General features: G+C 41.6%; 1 protein-coding gene across 9 annotated transcripts in view; it reads right to left on the bottom strand.

Annotated features, from left to right (window-relative positions):
* The window catches only part of ADRA1B (adrenoceptor alpha 1B), a 627,213-nt gene that overhangs the window by 188,337 nt on the left and 419,176 nt on the right, over window positions 1–19,700 (bottom strand). For 8 of the 9 annotated variants that reach the window (XM_073802761.1, XM_073802767.1, XM_073802766.1 and 5 more), the window contains one exon: window positions 5,796–6,128. The gene's annotated coding sequence lies outside the window, so the exon portion shown is untranslated. The remainder of the gene's footprint in view (window positions 1–5,795; window positions 6,129–19,700) is intronic. The other variant, XM_073802764.1, reaches the window with a different exon arrangement.

Genomic DNA, 19,700 nt, shown 5'->3' with positions numbered 1-19,700 from the left:
GCAATCTACAGATTCAATGCAATCCCTATCAAATTACCAATGGCAGTTTTTACACAACTAGAACAAAAAATCTTAAAATTTGTATGGAGACACAAAAGACCCCAAAGAGCCAAAGTGGTCTTGAGGGAAAAAAACAGAGCTGGAAGAATCAGGCTCCCTGACTTCAGACTATACTACAAATCTCCAGTAATCAAGACAGTATGGTACTGGCACAAAAACAGAAATATAGATCAATGGAACAGGATAGAAAGCCCAGAGATAAACCCATGCACCTATGGGCAACTAATCTATGACAAAGGAGGCAAGGATATACAATGGAGAAAAGACAGTCTCTTCAATAAGTGGTGCTGGGAAAACTGGACAGCTACACGTAAAAGAATGAAATTAGAACACTCCCTAACACCATACACAAAAATAAACTCAAAGTGGATTAAAGACCTAAATGTAAGAGCAGTCACTATAAAACTCTTAGAGGAAAACATAGGAAGAACACTCTTTGACATAAATCACAGCAAGATCTTTTTTGATCCACCTCCTAGAGTAATAGAAATAAAAACAAAAATAAACAAATGGGACCTAATGATACTTAAAAGCTTTTGCACAGCAAAGGAAATCATAAACAAGACGAAAAGACAACCCTCAGAATGGGAGAAAATATTTGCAAACGGATCAATGGACTAGGATTAATCTCCAAAATATATAAACAGCTCATGCAGCTCAATATTAAAGAAACAAACAACCCAATCCGAAAACGGGCAGAAGACCTAAACAGACATTTCTCCAAAGAAGACAGACAGATGGCCAAGAAGCACGTGAAAAGCTGCTCAACATCACTAATCATTAGAGAAATGCAAATCATAACTACAGTGGGGTCCTCACACCAGTTAGAATGGGCAAGGTCAGAAAATCTACAAACAACAAACGCTGGAGAGGGTATGGAGAAAAGGGAACCCTCTTGCACTGTTGGTGGGAATGTAAATTGATACAGCCACTATGGAGAACAATATGGAGGTTCCTTGAAAGACTAAAAATAGAACTACCATATGACCCAGCAATCCTACTACTGGGCATATACCCAGAGAAAACCATAATTCAAAAAGACTCATTCACCACAATCTTCATTGCAGCACTATTTACAATAGCCAGGTCATGGAAGCAACCTAAATGCTCATCAGCAGAGGAATGGATCAAGAAGATGTGGCACATATATACAATGGAATATTACTCAGCCATAAAAAGGAACGAAATTGGTTCATTTGTAGAGATGTGGATGAATCTAGAGACTGTCATGCAGAGTGAAGTAAGTCAGAAAGAGAAAAGCAAACATTGTATATTAACACATATATATGGAACCTAGAAAAATGGTACAGATGAACCGGTTTGCAGGGCAGAAACTGAGACACAGATGTAGAGACAAACGTATGGACACCAAGGGGCAAAGTGGCTGGGGGCGCTGGGATGAACTGGGAGATTGAGATTGACATGTATACACTAATATGTATAAATGGATAACTAATAAGAACCTGCTAATAAAAAAAAAAAACAAAATTCAAAAATTCAAAAATAAATAAATAAGAAAACAAATTTGCAGAAATGTCAAACAATGCCCCTCTTCTTACTAATTTTTTTGTAGTGTGGAAAATATAGTTATTTTAAAAATGTGTTATTTATATTAACATGTAATGTTTTTATTATTTTTGAAAATAAAAGTATAAATAATTTCTTTTCAGTTTTAACTTTGAATACAGTAGGTGTGGATAGATATAACCTACACAAACGTTGTTTGGGTCCTCAATATTTTTAAGAGCATAAAAGTGTTTGGGGGATATAATGTTTGAGAACTGTTGGGTGAAAGGATAACTATGATTTCCAATTAAACTTCTTTCAGAAAACTCATTCAGGCAAGCCTAGTTTCTTTTTGGCTTCTGACACCTAGACTCCAGGCACAAAGTGCAATATGAACTGGAGATTTAGCCATTGATGGGTACTATGATCAGCACAGTTGAAAACAATTTGTATAACTTTGGCCAAAAGTTCCTTTTGGGATCAAAATGAATTTGTTGCCTATTTTGATCAAATTGATCAGAAATGGACTGGCTCTATTCGTTACTATGTAGATACATAAAGCAATTGGGATTCTGTGTAGTGAGAGGTATCATTCTGGTGGCAAGCAACAGAAGGTGACTCTGGCTAACTGGGCAGAGAAGTTGTTTATCAAGAGGATCCTGGGAGCTCTCAGAGTTGTTAGGAGAAATGGAGAGCCAGGCTTGAAGCTGAGCTTCCAGGAGCAATGAAAACATCACTCCCTAGAACTGGACTGAGGGGGGATCACTGCCCCTTCTGTGGTGGAGGGACCACCAAGCCCCCGAGGAAACCACCACTGCTTCTGCGCCAGGATCTCAACCTTACAAATGTTGTCATCCCAAAAGTCAGACCTCTTGCCACCATTCTGCCAGCAAAACGGATCTTCTGGAAATTTCTTTCCTTAAGTTGCTCTTTTGGAATCAAAGTGTATAGGAGTGTGTCCGATTGGTGGAACCTGAGATGCATGTCTTCATTCAAGTTGCAAGAAAGGCTGGAATTTGCTTTGAGATTTCTAAGTTCTGCTTAGGAGAAGTGGGATGCACAGAGCTGAAATTATCCCAAACATAGCAAAATCATTTAACAGGAGCCAAGAAGTCAGAAAACACAACTGATTTTTGCAGTACGTGGTATAAGAAACCATAGAGTTGTGGTTATGTAAGAAGCTGCAGGGTTAGGCAGATTTGGGTTCAAATTCTGCCCCTGTTACTGCCATCAGCTGTAGAACCTTAAGAAAGTCACTTAAATTCTCAAAGCCTCAATGATCTCACCTGCATCTAAGTTAATTTCCTGGATGAAATAACATGTAATATAATATTGTGTGTACCCAGTAGGCACCCCAAAAATGATAGCCATTAATATTACCAATCTTCAGGCTCTGCAATAGACAGACACATTTTTCCCTAAAGGGGGAAGGGGAAGCCGAGGCACAGGGAGGCCAAGGGACTTGCATAAAATTTGAGCAAGAGCTAACTAACATCAGGACGTGCTTCTGAGCTCACTGATTCTGGGTCCAGCTCCCATCCCAGTTCCTAAGCCTCATCACCTCCTTCTGTAATCAAAATGTGGCACAAATAATAAAGATCTCATTTTAGCCAGTTATTTTTGGGTGGCTTTACTTATCCTTATATTTAAGGTGAGCTTTACTTATCTTTCTTATTCTTTTCCGCATTCTTTGAAAATTTACTAACGAGTACATAGTATTAAAAAAATTTTTAAATAGCCATAAAGATGATTTTATTCTGGGGAACAAAGATCTGTTTCAGTTTGGGTTCCCCTCAAAGCTGAGCCTAAAATGAGGATTTGGGATTTGGGGATAGTTTATGTAGGAGGTGATAGAAGTCTAAGTCCTGGTTTTCTAATGAACTAGAGATATTAATCTAGACGACTATTTCCCAAGGGTGGATCAGTGATCAAGAGAGTGCTACCAGAGATTATCTAAATAATAGGGTTCCATGGTGAAATTAATGTGGGAGATGCTGGGACAAAAAGGTATTTTTACCATAGGACTTCTCAGAGCCTTTGGCCTGCTAATGCACAGTGAGAGTCTCTGAGAGGGACTCGTAGCACCACTCCCCACTGTTATCCCAAAAGGACTTTGTAGGATTAATACTCTCATGAGTATTTTGGGAAATGCTGCATGATCTCAGAGGTCACTTCAAATTATATAGTTAGTAATTTCTATAATCTCATTTAATCTTCCTCCCAAGTCAGCAAGATGAGGAACCATGTTGAAAATCACTTGTCAACACCAAGAAGCCAGTTATGGGCATAAATGAAATCAAATCCAAATCTTTTGGGCCATTTTTTTTCTACAGAGTGAGAAGGGCAGGCATTATAGGCTGAAGTGTGCTCCCCAAGAAGATATGTCAAAGTTTAACCCCTACACCTCAGAATGTGACCTAATTTGGAAAAAGAGCCTTTGCAGAGGTAACCAAGTAAAAATGAGGTCATTGTGGTAGGCCCTAATCCAAATGACTTGTGTCCTTCTAAGAAGGGGAAACTTGGACACAGGTGCTCCTAGACAGAAGATGGTGTGAAGCTACGGGGAGAATGCCATGGGGGAGGCAGAGATTGGAGGTATGAGGTCACAAGCTGAGGAGTCTCCAGAGCTATTGAAACAGGCTGGGACTTGGGACCCTTTACCGGAGTGCTTACACGTGGACAAACGCCTCCTCCGAGCAACAGAATACAAAGAAACTATAAGGGACTAAAAGTACTGCACGCGTCCACAGCTGGAGCAATTATGAACAATAAGATACACAAAGGTCACAAACCAACTGCCACTTCTGAGGTGCCAGGAGCAAAAGCAGGGTGCAACACAGGACCCCTGCACACAGGGGGTGGGCAGTCCACTGAAACCAGCCCTGCGGCCCAACCCATCCATCTGCCCCTACCCTCCTTCCACCTTCGGAACCAGCCTGCCCCTCCTCAGGGAGTGAACAAAGGAACCTGTTACTTGTTTTTGCTCCCTCATCCTGTAGCACAGGTCCCAGTAAAGCCTTGCCTGAATTCCTTGTCTAGCCTATCAATTTCTATTGATTAAAGAGTCCAAGGACCAGAGTCAGTAACACTATCAGAAGCTGAAAGAGGCCAGAAGGATCTTTCTCCTATACATTTCAGAGGGAATATGGCCCTGCCACCACCTTGATTTTGGACTTCTAGCCTCCAGAGCTGTTAAACAGTACATTTCTATTTCTCTAAGCCACCCAGTTTGTGGGTACTTTGCTACAACAACTCCAGGAAATGAACACAGCAGATGTGATAGAAGCCCTAAAATGATGCTTCTAGGCTCCTGTTAATCAGACCCAAGGCTGAGCTGCGAACACAGCAGAGCATAGCCAGCCTGTAGAGAAAGCTATTGGCCTCAGCCTGGGGGAGACAGTGCTTTTGTTTAACAGCTAAGAACAAGGAGATCCTCCATGCTTTCCTTGGACCCAGTCTCTCTCCTCCCTTGTCTTCTCACCTTGGCAACGAACAAGAGAACTTGGAGGCTCATAATACTTTTATAAACCAACAGAGCCCCTTTGATGTTCATTTTCCTTGTGTCTGAGCAGGGCTGTTTCCTGGTGCTGGGCTGCCAGGCTGTGGAATGTGACTTCCCTCCATGGAAAGAGCCAAGAGCAAGCTTTGCCAGCAGAATTGGCTGGGTCAGAGCTGCCCCCCGGTGCAGACACCTGTTACTCCAGTCTACTTGTGGAGACCTCCTGGGTGTTCAATGCCTCAGGCAGGACTCGAACCTCTGACTATGTGTCACTTCTGCATCGACATAATAAGACCTTTCGATTATGTGTCCCAAACAGGTTTCTGAGGTATTAGGAGCAGAGGATTAAATCCCTACACTGACTATAAAAAAGGGAGGGCATCCCCATTTTATTGATAGGCAAACTGAGGCCCAGGTAGCTTAAAGGACTTTTTCCAGGGTCACAGAACTAATTCATGGCAGAGCTGAGACTCCCCCGACAAATGAGCTGCATGTGGGAGGAACTGGATGTTTACGTGAGAAAACACAGCTGCAAGGCAATGGGTACTTGGTGGGTAGAGAAAGGGGCAGCTGCCCAAGGGAAGTGCTGAGAAATGGGAGATTGGTGGGCCACAGAGCCCCAGCTTTGGAGTAAGAACCAGCTTTGAATCTAGGTTTTGCAAAATACCAGCCGCAAGTTGCTCTCTGTGCCTCAGTTTATCTGATAAATGAAGAAAATACTTGTACCTACTTCATTAAGCTGTTCTGGCCATCAGATGACAGGACACATGTACTAAACTTGACATCCACCATGTGGGAATCGAGTCATTCGATAGATCACAAGTATTTTGGTGGTGGTGTTCATTAACAGCTCTAGTCATCCTTCACCTCTGCCTGGAGCTGACCTGGTAAATGCTGGTCCCGCTGTGGTAGGTAGGCTCAATTTTGGAAAGAAGATGACCACGCTGATGAGGACTTGGGTGTGGCTCCAAGCCAGGAAAGGCCCTCGGCAGCTCGTGGGAGCGGGGGAGCAATAGGAGATCCAAGACCGCAGAAGCCTATTCCTGCAGCTTACTCTGAGGGCCTGTGAACAAAACAAAGCAAAACCTGGTATGAAGTTTCCAAACAGTTCTCAACTGCTGCCAAGCCTGGATCTGTTTTCTGAGTCACACCGAGGCAGCTTCATCCCCCACTCCTTCCAGGGGCAAGGCCTCATGACCCTTGGGAGCTGGAATCCCCCCTGAGCAATGGAGCAACTGATGGCGAGAGCTTGTGTTCCCAGGGAGGCTCCTGGCTCTTGCCCCTGCAGCTCTCACGCTGAGCCATGCCAAAAGGTGGAGACACAGGGTTGCAATAAAATCCAGAAGGTCAACTCGGCTGAAAGTGAATATTAGCCCCTCAGGTATTAAATAGGAGGGTGAGTCCTCAGACTCTTCACTCTTCTCACATAGAAATGTCTATTCCCTGCCTATACCCGAGCGTAGGTCTCACAGTGATATTTCCCTGCTTCTGAGCCTTCCATGGCTCCCAATTATCTGTGTCCTATAGGATAAACTTAAACTTCAAGACCCTTGAAGAACTGGCTTTGGTCTTCCTCTGCACCCTGGCACCCCCCCTTTTTTTTTAAAACATCTTTATTGGAGTATAATTGCTTTACAATGGTGTGTTAGTTTCTGCTGTATAACAAAGTGAATCAGCTATATGTATACATATATCCCCATATCCCCTCCCTCTTACGTCTCCCTCCCACACTCCCCATCCCGCCTCTCTAGTGGGACACAAAGCACCGAGCTGATCTCACTGTGCTATGCAGCTGCTTCCCACTAGCTATCTGTTTTACATTTGGTAGTGTACATATGTCCATGCCACTCTCTCACTTCGTCCCACCTTACACTTCGCCCTCCCTGTGTCCTCAAGTCCATTCTCTACCTGTGCATCTTTATTCCTGTCCTGCCCCTAGGTTCTTCAGAACCTTTTTTTTGTTTTCTTTAAGATTCCATATATATGTGTTAGCATACAGTATTTGTATTTCTCTTTCTGACTTACTTCACACTGTATGACACTATCTAGGTCCATCCACCTCACTACAAATAACTCAATTTAGTTTCTTTTTATGGTTGAGTAATATTCCATTGTATATATGTGCCACATCTTCTTTATCCATACATCTGTTGATGGACACTTAGGATGCTTCCATGCCCTGGCTACCGTAAATAGTGCTGCAATGAACACTGTGGTACATGATTCATTTGCAATTATGTTTTTCTCAGGGTATATGCCAAGTGGTGGGATTGCTGAGTCATACAGTACTTCTATTTTTAGTTTTCTAAGGAACCTCCATACTGTTCTCCATAGTGACTGTATCAATTTACATTCCCTCCAACAGTGCAAGAGGGTTCCCTTTTCTCCACACCCTCTCCAGCATTTATTGTTTGTAGATTTTTTTGATGATGACCATTCTGATACCTCATTGTAGTTTTGATTTGCATTTCTCTCATGATTAGTGATGTTAAGCATCCTTTCCTGTGTTTGTTGGCAATCTGTATATCTTCTTTGGAGAAATGTCTATTTAGGTCTTCTGCCCATTTTTGGATTGGGTTGTTTGTACTTTTGATATTGAGCTGCATGAGCTGCTTGTATATCTTGGAGATTAATCCTTTGTCAGTTGCTTCGTTTGCAAATATTTTCTCCCATTCTGAGGGTTGTCTTTTCATCCTGTGTATAGTTTCCCTTGCTGTGCAAAAGCTTTTAAGTTTCATTAGGTCCCATTTGTTTATTTTTGTTTTTATTTCATTTCACTAGGAGGTGGGTCACAAAGGATCTTGCTGTAATTTATGTCATAGAGTGTTCTGCCTATGTTTTCCTCTAAGAGTTTGATAGTGTCTGGCCTTACATTTAGGTCTTTAATCCATTTGGAGTTTATTTTTGTGTATGGTGTTAGGGAGTGTTCTAATTTCATTCTTTTACATGCAGCTGTCCACTTTTCCCAGCACCACTTCTTAAAGAGGTTGTCTTCTCCATTGTTTATTCTTGCCTCCTTTATCAAAGATAAGGTGACCATATGTGTGTGGCTTTATCTTTGGGCTTTCTATCCTGTTCCATTGATCTATATTTCTGTTTTTGTGCCAGTACCATACTCTCTTGATTACTGTAGCTTTGTAATATAGTCTGAAGTCCGGGAGCCTGATTCCTCCAGCTCTGTTTTTCTTTCTCAAGATCGCTTTGGCTATTCAGGGTCTTTTGTGTTTCCATACAAACTGTGAAATTTTCTGTTCTAGTTCTATAAAAAATGCCATTGGTAGTTTGATAGGGATTAAACTGAATCTGTAGATTGCTTTGGGGAGTATAGTCATTTTCACGATGTTGATTCTTCCAATCCAAGAACATGGTATATCTCTCTATCTGCTTATACCATCTTTAATTTCTTTCTATCAGTGTCTTATAGTTTTCTGCATACAGGTCTTTTGTCTCCTTAGATAGGTTTATTCCTTTTCCTTGCAATGGTAAATGGGAGTGTTTCCTTAATTTCTCTTTCAGATTTTTCATCATTAGTGTATAGGAATGCCAGAGATTTGTGTGCATTAATTTTGTATCCTGCTACTTTACCAAATTCATTGATTAGCTCTAGTAGTTTTCTGGTGGCATCTTTAGGATTCTCTATGTATAGTATGTCACCTGCAAACAGTGACAGTTTTTCTTCTTCTTTTCCAATTTGTATTCCTTTTATTTCTTTTTCTTCTCTGTTGCTGTGGCTAAAACTTCCAAAACTATGTCGAATAAGAGTGGTGAGAGTGGGCAACTTTGTCTTGTTTCTGATCTTAGTGGAAATGGTTTCAGTTTTTCACCATTGAGAACAATGCTGGCTGTGGGTTTGTCGTATATGGCCTTTATTATTTTGAGGTAAGTTCCCTCTATGCCTGCTTTCTGGAGGGTTTTTAACATAAATGGGTGTTGAATTTTGTTGAAAGCTTTCTCTGCATCTATTGAGATGATCATATGGTTTTTATCCTTCAATTTGTTAATGTGATGTATCACATTAATTGATTTGTGTATACTGAAGAATCTTGCATTCCTAGGATAACCCCACTTGATCATCGAGTATGATCCCTTTAATGTGCTGTTGGATTCTGATTGCTAGTATTTTGTTGAGGAGTTTTGCATCTATGTTCATCAGCGATATTGGCCTGTAGTTTTCTTTCTTTGTGACATCTTTGTCGGGTTTTGGTATTAGGGTGATGGTGGACTCGTAGAAGGAGTTTGGGAGTGTTCCTCCCTCTGCTATGTTTTGGAAGAATTTGAGAAGGATAGGTGTTAGCTCTTCTCTAAATGTTTTACAGAATTCACCTGTGAAGCCATCTGGTCCTGGGCTTTTGTTTGTTGGAAGGTTTTTAATCACAGTCTCAATTTCAGTGCTTGTGATTGGTCTGTTTATTTAATTTAATTTAATTTAATTTATTTTTCTTTTGTGGTATGCAGGCCTCTCACTGTTGTTGCCTCTCCCGTTGCGGAGCACAGGCTCCGGACGCGCAGGCTCAGCAGCCATGGCTAACGGGCCCAGCCGCTCTGCGGCATGTGGGATCCTCCCAGACTGGGGCACGAACCCGTGTCCCCTGCATCAGCAGGTGGACTCTCAACCACTGTGCCACCAGGGAAGCCCTGGTCTGTTTATATTTTCTATTTCTTCCTGGTCCAGTCTCAGAAGGTTGTGCTTTTCTAAGAATTGGTCCATTTCTTCCAGGTTGTCCATTTTATTGGCATAGAGTTGCTTGTAGGAATCTCTCATGATCCTTTGTATTTCTGCAGTGTCAGTTGTTACTTCTCCTTTTTCTTTTCTAATTCTACTGATTTGAGTCTTCTCTTTTTCTGGATGAGTCAGGCTAATGGTTTATCAATTTTGTGTATCTTCTCAAAGAACCAGCTTTTAGTTTTATTGATCCTTGCTACTGTTTCCTTCATTTCTTTTTCATTTATTTCTGGTCTGATCTTTACGATTTCTTTCCTTCTGCTAACTTTGGGTTTTTTTTTGTTTTACTTTCTCTAATTGCTTTAGGTGTAAGCTTAGGTTGTGTGTTTGAGATGTTTCTTGTTTCTTGAGGTAGGACTGTACTGCTATAAACTTCCCTTATAGAACTGCTTTTGCTGCATCCCATAGGTTTTGGGTTACCGTATTTTCATTGTCATTTGTTTCTAGGTATTTTTTGATTCCCTGTTTGATTTCTTCAGTGATCTCTTGGTTGTTAAGTAGTGTATTGTTTAGCCTCCATGTGTTTGTATTTTTTACAGATTTTTTTTCCTGTAATTGATATCTAGTCTTATAGCATTGTGGTCAGAAAAGATAGTTGATATGATTTCAATTTTCTTAAATTTACTGAGGCTTGATTTGTGACCCAAATATGATCTATCGTCGAGAATGTTCCATGAGCACTTGAGAAGAAGGTGTATTCTGTTATTTCTGGATGGAATGTCCTATAAATATCAATTAAGTCCATCTTGTTTAATGTGCCATTTGAAGCTTGTGTTTCCTTATTTATTTTCATCTTGGATGATCTGTCCATTGGTGAAAGTGGGGTGTTAAAGTCCCCTCCTATGATTGTGTTACTGTCGATTTCCCCTTTCATGGCTGTTAGCATTTGCCTTATGTATTGAGGTGCTCCTATGTTGGGTGCATAAATATTTACAATTGTTATATTTTCTTCTTGTATTGATCCCTTGATCATTATGTAGTGTCCTTCTTTGTCTCTTGTAATAGTCTTTATTTTAAAGTCTGTTTTGTCTGATATGAGAATTGCTTCTCCAGCTTTCTTTTGAATTCCATTTGCATGGAATATCTTTTTCCATCCCCTCACTTTCAGTCTGTATGTATCCCTAGGTCTGAAGAAGTGGGTCTCTTGTAGACAGCATATATACTGGTTTTGTTTTTTATCCATTCAGCCAGTCTATGTCTTTTGGCTGGAGCATTTAATTCATTTACATTTAAGGTAATTATCGATATGTATGTTCCTATTACCATTTTCTTAATTGTTTTCGGTTTGTTATTGTAGGTCTTTTCCTTCTCTTGTGTTTCCTGCCTAAAGAAGTTCCTTTAGCATTTGTTGTAGAGCTGGTTTGGTGGTGCTGAATTTTCTTAGCTTTTGTTTGTCTGTAAAGGTTTTAATTTCTTCATTGAGTCTGAATGAGATCCTTGCTGGGTAGAGTAATCTTGGTTGTAGGTTTTTCCCTTTCATCACTTGAAATATGTCCTGCCACTCCCTTCTGGCTTGCAGAGTTTCTGCTGAAAGATCAGCTGTTAGCCTTATGGGGATTCCCATGTATGTTATTGGTTGCTTTTCCCTTGCTGCTTTTCATATTTTTTCTTTGTATTTAATTTTTGATAGTTTGATTAATATCAAACTATTAATATTGGCATGTTTCTCCTTGGATTTATCCTGTATGGGACGCTCTTAACTTCCTGGACTTGATTGGCTATTTCTTTTCCCATATTAGGGAAGTTTTCAACTATAATCTCTTCAAATATTTTCTCAATCTCTTTCTTTTTCTCTTCTTCTTCTGGGACCCGTATAATTCAAATGTTGGTGCGTTTAATTTTGTCCCATAAGTCTCTTAGACTGTCCTCAATTCTTTTCATTCTTTTTTCTGCTCTGTGGTAGTTACTTCCACTATTTTATCTTCCAGGTCACTTATCCATTCTTCTGCCTCAGTTATGCTGCTATTGATTCCTTCTAGAGAATTTTTAATTTCATTTATTGTGTTGTTCATCATTGTTTGTTTACTCTTTAGTTCTTCTAGGTCCTTGTTAAATATTTCTTGTATTTTCTCCATTCTAGTTCCAAGATTTGCGATCATCTTTACTATCATTACTCTGAATCCTTTTCCAGGTAGGCTGCCTATTTCCTCTTCATTTGTTTGGTCTGTTGGGTTTTTACCTTGCTTCTTCATCTGCTGTGTGTTTCTCTGTCTTCTCATTTTGCTTAACTTACTGTGTTTGGGGTCTCCTTTTCACAGGCTGCAGGTTCGTAGTTCCCATTGTTTTTGGTGTCTGCCCCCAGTGGCTAAGGTTGGTTCAGTGGGTTGTGTAGCCTTCCTGGTGGAGGGGACTGGTGCCTGTGTTCTGGTGGATGAGACTGGATCTTGTCTTTCTGGTGGGCAGGACCGCGTCCAATGGTGGTTTTTGGGGTGTCTGTGACCTTATTATGATTTTAGGCAGCCTCTCTGCTAATGAGTGGGGTCGTGTTCCTGTCTTGCTAGTTTTTTGGCATAGGGTGTCCAGCACTGTAGCTTGCTGGTTGTTCAGTGGAGCTGGGTCTTAGCCTTGAGATGGAGATCTCTGTGAGATCTTTCACCATTTGATATTACGTGTGGTCGGGAGGTCTCTGGTGGACCAGTGTCCTGAAGTTGGCTCTCCCACCTCAGAGGCTCAGGCCTGACACCCGGCCAGAGCACCAAGACCCTGTCAGCCACTCGGCTAACGTTTTAGGAATAATCCTTTGAAGAGCTAATTTACTGAGATTCCAGCCTGAAAAATATGATCTCAATCACTTCTTAGCAGAGATGTTCATGCCACGCTCATCCTGGGGCCAACCTGGCTGTTGACCCCCGCCTGGACCCCAGCATAAGCAAAGGAAGCAGCCTGGTCCTTTCTGGGCCCCACAGGAACCCACACTCCAGCCATATCCAGGACATGCAGTTCCTCAGATGCACCTGGGGATTCTATCCCACTGTGCCTTTTCTTGTGCCCATGAGAAAACTGATGTAGTGAAGACAAGGTAGGGGCTTGTTATATATCTGTTGAATCAAATCATACTTTATTTTTCCCTCTTGTCGTCTTTAAAAAGCACAACAAAAATAAAGACACAGATCAACATAGCTATGAAAACTGTACCTTAAACAACAGGGATAACTGAAATAAATTCCTGATGCTGACTTGTCTATCTTGAGCCAGGATTGCAAGAGGCTTGTCCTAGCACTAAAAAGGGCAAATTGGAGCTTTTGTCTTATCCTTTGTCTGGGGGCTAATAGCCCTGGAATGGAATATCCCCCCTAGGTTCCATCACTCTTTGCCCCTTACCCCACATTACTTTTACTCAAGTAGAGAACCGGAGGCTATGGAAGAAGCCTGTATGCCACAGAATATGGAGGTAAAACAACATTTTGTAAGAGGGCATTTGTCTTTTCTCTACTGGGGACCAATTCATGCTGCCCCTAATTTGGTGGCTAAAACCATTTTGTATGCAGGATTCTTGGGTTAAGAAAGACTCAAGTCAGCCCCAGTAACCTTATGGTGTTAGCTATAGTAGGGTCTATATTAGTTCTCATCCGGGGGCATTTTTGTCCCCCAGGGATACTGGCAATGTGCAACATTTGGAAATGACTCGGGGTGCTCTTCTCCAGATGATCCCATGACACAGCTCAACTGGAGCCTCCTCAGGGAGGTCTTCCCTGTCCATCTTACAATCAACATCTATGGTAATCATTTCATTTCATATTCTTCATAGCATTCAACAATATCTGAAATTAGCTTATGTATTTGTATACTTGTCTAAGTCCCTCACTAGAAAGTAAGTTCCATGAAAGCAGGACTCCCTCCTGTCTTGTTAACCCTTACATCCCAGTGCCTAAGGCAATGTAGGCAGTAGGAAACTTTCATCCTTGGTAGATCAGTGAGTAACTGAAGCCACTGTTCCTTCCTGCCCATCCTCATCTATTCATCCTTCACTAATAGTCTAAAGTTCACACCATAGGCCTATGTAACCCCTTCCTGTTTTTGACTCCTCCTAGCACTTTATAACTCTGATTGACTTTTATCTTACTCTGCTGTGCATTTGGATTCTGTGGCTGTTGTGCTGACCTCTCTGCCCTACTGTAATCTCCTCAAGGACAAGGAGTGGGCTTTACTCCTGGATGTATTTCCTGGTATCCTCCCAGAGTCTACACTGTGTAGAGTGCTGCTTAGATATTTGTTAGTGCCTGTTGCATTGAATTCCACTTGGATTGCCCCCCACAGGGCGGACAGGGAGCTTTCTTCTCCTCCAGCATCTTCAAGGTAGAGACACAGCCTTTAGCAAACTAGATTTCACACCTAGTGAATTTTCAAGCAGACGAGCAGTTTTTAAGGCAAGAGACTGTTGAGTCAGGCTACTGTTTGAGCTCCTCTATGTGTATATTCTCAGCAGAATCAGAGAACTTATGAAAGGATAAGTAGAGCACTGCAAAACGTGCAAAATTCCATGCTATCGATGAAATGTGGTTTCTGATCTCCTCTCAACTGCTCTTTTAAGCTGGCCCAAACAATGCTGAGATTCTCTTTTACTAGAATAATTCCACTGAAGAATAGTAACCATTACATTCAAGAGAGTTAGAGCTAGGACGGATCTCAGAAATAATCCAGCCTGACTCTCCTTATTAAGAGACGAGGAAGCTGAAGTTTCAGGAGTGGTTGTGTCCAACATTACACAGAAGTCAGGGGCAAATGTGGGATACCCAGGCAGGCCTCCTGACCTTTGGTCAGTGCTGTTTTCAACTCAAGTTTCATCCCTTTATCTCCGCAGCTCTTCTGATGCTGTCACGTAACATGTTTCTTCCCCCAAACTGCAAGTTTTAGTCTTTTCTGCACCCTGGCTGGTGGAATGGGGACTTGCCTCCATGGTCCGAGTTCAAGGACATCGGGAAATCTTCTCTGTTTCCTTCCTGCCCCCGTCTCCCACCCTAGTCAGTCACTGCTGCCAGAATTGCACCATAAGAGACAAGCTACTTTATGTCTGGACATAATCTGTCTTTAGATCGAAGGTTCAACCTCAAATGCCTATGGGGGCTAAGAAGGTAATATGAATGGTAAGTTGGCACAGGTGGGGCTCTGGGGGGCTGGAGAGCACAGGCCATGTCCAGTGGGCCTAAAGAGGCAGCTGTGGCTCCACTCCAGCCGGAGAGGCCATATCTTCTGTGTTTTCAAAAGAAGCTAGAAACGAGGATTTTTTTCATTGGAACTCTTCTGAATTTTAAGCACTGGCAACAACAACAACAGAAAAATTAAAGTACTGTCTGGCTAAAAAACAAACAAACAGAAAGACCTCTCCAAGCTGGACTTGATCTTTTACATAGGAGTGTGAAGCCACGTATAGATTTTTTCTAATGGATGGAGTTTGGGAGAGATCAGAGAAATAAACTATATCCTCAGGGACCAGGTTTAGGTAGCATCTGCAGGACCTGCAGTAGGATGGGGGGAATGACACACCTAGAGTGCAAAAAACACTGAACTTGCATGACTTGGAGAGTGATTGCCTCCTTCAATTTTGCACCTTGGGTCCCTCACTCACCTCGTCCTACCTGCAACCCTAAGCAAGGCAGGGGTGGGGTATAGCGGAGAGAGGTGATGTGAGTCAGGGGAAACCATATCTACAGGTCAGGCTGAGTGAAGCGGACAAAGTGGTGTGAAGGCCACTGAAGGCCAGTTTTGCAAGCTGTATGATGCTGCTCTGATTCCCCTGCTGTGGAGGCGGCTGGGGAGAGTGTGTCCTGTGCTAATAGCACCACTGTTTGCTTCCACGCTATTGCCAGACCTTCTGGAAGCCCTGACTCAGTCTTGCCCCAAGTGACCTCAGTGGAAATTGTGAGAAAGCAAGAAGCAGCAGTTGTTTTTATCTCCAAACCAAGCAGAGAAAACAGTTGTGGACACTGCCTGGATCTCAGGCCTCAGCCTTTTGACTCTCTGGGAGCCCCCAGAGCTGCTGGGGACCATTCCTGGCAGGTAGGGAAGGAGGTATCAGCTAACTCAGAGGCCTCAGGAGCTTGCATAGGCCTCTACCTCCTGTGAGCCACCTCGGGGGCAGGGCAGACTTGTTGCCCTTGAGGTGCTGTCCTGTTTAATTGTGAAGAAGGGGAGGCTGGGTCTTTGCAGAACACAGCCTCCCTGCCTCCTGAGTGGAGCCCAGCAGGAATCTGGAGGAGCAAGACTCTGAGCAGCTCCTCCTGCTGCCTCTTTGGCTCCCCAGCCACACGCCTGTGGTTTGGGCCCAGCACTGGGGACAGCTAGGTTTGTTTTGGTGTTCAAACCAGGGGGGAGGGACATGATTTTAACATCGAAAAAATAAAGTGTTTTCAAGAGAGAGAGAAGGCTTCCAGTGGGAGCCTTTGAAGGCTCTAACCCCGCCTGCTCCCTCCCAATCTCAGAGAATTTAATGCCTGATGGGAACCAGCAGTTAGCAGCAGCTGTAGGGAAATGAACAAGCAATGCTGTGGGAGTTGGACCAGTTATCCCCAAGATGTTGGGAGGGTCCACATAACCTTTACAGTGGGGGTCTCTGTGACCTCCTTGTTTACCTGAATCCTTGCTGCTACTGGCTATTCTTAATAACTGCAGCACATATCTGGGCCTCCAAACCCTGTGGGGCTGCTTGAAGGGGTCCAGGTGAAGGAGGGATTTGAGGGGATAGGAGAGATGTGACAGCTGTCTGCAAATACTGAATATTGGAGAAGCTGTCAATTGGTAATCGGAAAAAACAGACTTTTCTGGGACCCCAGACTATAATTAGGGCCCGACATGGAGCTAAAGGAGACTTATCTTCCTATTAAAATAAGCAAAACAACAACAAGAAAAACCTCAAGTTTTCTTTTCTTTTCTTTTTTTTTAAACAATCATGGATATCTGCCAATTGTTGTATCTGGTCTCAGTCACCTCCTCAGACAAGACTTCGACGAACTCCTCCCCCTCTCTTCCTCCACTACACTTGATCCTCCCTCAGTTATTCTGTGCCAGCAATCTGCTTGTTTCCCTCAAGTTACTTATCAAAGTCAATAAACATTGCACCTACTGCCTGCTCACTTGTTCAGTTTCTGTCTACCAGTCTGGATGACAAGCTTCATGAGGGCAGAGATCTTGTGCCTCATTCATCCTTGCTTCCCCAGTGCCTAGCATGTGGCCTGGCACATAGTAGGAACTCAATAAACATTAGTTCTAACCAAAGCAATCTACAGATTCAATGCAATCCCTATCAAAATTACCAATGGCATTTTTCACAAAACTAGAACAAATAATTTTAAAATTTATATGGAAACATAAAAGACCCTGAATAGCCAAAACAATCTTGAGAAAGAAGAACATAGCTGGAGGAATCATGCACCCTGACTTCAGACTATACTACAAAGCTACAGTAATCAAAACAGTATGGTACTGGCACAAAACAGAAATATAGATCAATGCAACAAGATAGATAGCCCATAAATAAACCCATGCACTGATGTTCAATTAATTTATGACAAAGGAGGCAAGAATACACAGTGGAGATAAGAGAGTGTCTTCAATAAGTGGTGTTGGGAAAACTTGTAAAAGAATGAACTTAAAACATTCTCTAACACCATACACAAAAATAAACTCAAAATGGATTAAAGACCTAAATGTAAAGCCTGAAACCATAAAACTCCTAGAAGAGAACATAGGCAGAACACTCTTTGACATGAATCATAGCAATATTTTTTGGATTTGTCCTCTAAAGCAAAGGAAATAAAAGCAAAAATAAACAAATAGGATCTAATTAAACTTAAAAGGGAACCACTGACATAACAAAAAGACAACCAAATGACAGGACTGATAAGGGGTTAATATTCAAAATATATAAACAGCTCATCCAACTCAACATTAAAAAAAAATCAAACCAATTAAAAAATGAGAAGATCTGAATAGACATTTTACCAAAGAAGACACAGATGGCCAACAGGAACATGAAAAAATGCTCAACATTGTTAATCATCAGAGAAATGCAAGTTAAAACCACAATGAAATATCACCTCACACCTGTCAGAATGACTATTATCAAAACGAACACAAATAATAAACGTTGGAGAAGATGTGGAGAAAAGGGACCCTTCATACACTGTTGGTGGGAACGTAAATTGGTGCAGCCACTGTGGAAAACAGTATGGAGGTTCCTCAGAAAACTAAAATAAGAACTACCATATGACCCAGCAATCCCACTACTGGTTATATATATGAAAAAAATAAAAACACTAATTCGAAAGGATACATGCACTCCAATGTTCATAGCAGCATTATTTACAATTGCTAATGGAAGCAACCTAAATGTCCACCAACAAATGAATAGATAAAGAAGATGTGGTGTGTGTGTATATATATATATATATATATATATATATATATATATATATATATATATATATATAATGGGATACTACTCAGCCACAAAAAAGAATGAAATTTTGCCATTTGCAACAACATGGATGGACCTGGAGAGTAATTATGCTAAGTGAAATAAGTCAGATATCACTTAAATGTGGACTCTAAAAAGTAAAACTAGTGAATATAACAAAAAGACTCACAGATATAGAGAACAAACTAGTGGTTACCAGTGGGGATATGGAAGGTGAAAGGGGCAAGATAGGGTTAAGGGATTAAGAAGTACAAACCCTTATGCATAAAATAAATAAGGTACAAGGATATATTTTACAACACAGGTAATATAGCCAATACATTATAAATAACTATAAATGGAGTACAACCTTTAAAAATTGTGACTATGTTGTACACCTGAAACATATATATATATTGTACTATATACCTCAATAAAAACCAAACCAAACCAAACAAAAACCCATTAGTTGATTGACTGAATGAAGAGTGAACGAATACTTCAGGAAGAAAAGAACTCCCTACCACTGGAAAGATTTAGGCAGAAGTTGGGTGGTCAATAGTCAGGGATGCTAGAAAGCTCTCCTTCCTCCTATTTCCTGCAGTGGTAAGTCAGGCTAGCTGCTGGGACAAACAGACCCAAACTATATAATTGTTCAACTATCAAAGTGAGTTCTTTTTGCTTATGCTTAGTTTCAGCTGGGCAATTCTGATGGGTAGGCAACACCTCTCTAAGGGGTGGTTCAGGGACTTAGGACCCTTCCATCTTGTGGATCCATCATCTTCAATACGGTAGTTCTCCCCTTAACTGCAGTTTCACTTTCTGCGGTTTCAGATTCTGATTGTCAACCATGGCCCAAACATATTAAATGGAAAATTCCAGAAGTAAACAATTCATAAGTTTAAATTGCATGCCATTCTGAGTAGTGTGATGAAATCTCATGCTGCCCGGCTCTGTCTCACCTGGAACGTGTATCCTCCCTTTGTCCAGAGCATCCTGCCCATTATCACTTAGTAGCCACCTCAGTTATAAGATTTACTATCACAGTATCATAATGCTTGTGTTCAAGTCACCCTTATTTTATTTACCAGTGGCCCCAAAGTGCAAGAGTAGTGATGCTGGCAATTTGGATATGGCAAAGTGAAGCTATAGTGCCTCCTTTAAGTGGAAGGGTAAAAGTTCTCTACTTAATACGAAAAAAAAAATCATATGCTGAAGTTGCTAAGATTTATGCTAAAAATGAATCTTCTACCCATGAAAATGTGAAGGGAAAAGGAATTCATGCTAGTTTTGCTGTCACAGACTACAAAACTTATGGCCACGGTGCTTGTTAAGTGCTTAGTTAAGATGGAAAATGCATTAAATTTATACACCAAGCTAACAAGGTTTGGGTCATGGCCCAGGAGAGAGAGGGGATGAGTTTGGTTCATAATCCGTCAGGCTGTGCTGTGCCTACATAGGCAGGAGGTGGGAGCAGATCTTTTCTGGAAGCCTCTCCAGTCCCCAGCATTTGTGTTTAA

The sequence above is a fragment of the Tursiops truncatus genome, chromosome 3 (assembly GCF_011762595.2).
Source record: "Tursiops truncatus isolate mTurTru1 chromosome 3, mTurTru1.mat.Y, whole genome shotgun sequence".
Taxonomy (NCBI): domain Eukaryota; kingdom Metazoa; phylum Chordata; class Mammalia; order Artiodactyla; family Delphinidae; genus Tursiops; species Tursiops truncatus.
The sequence above is the reverse complement of the archived record's forward strand: the minus strand, read 5'-3'. Positions and strand labels throughout refer to the sequence as shown.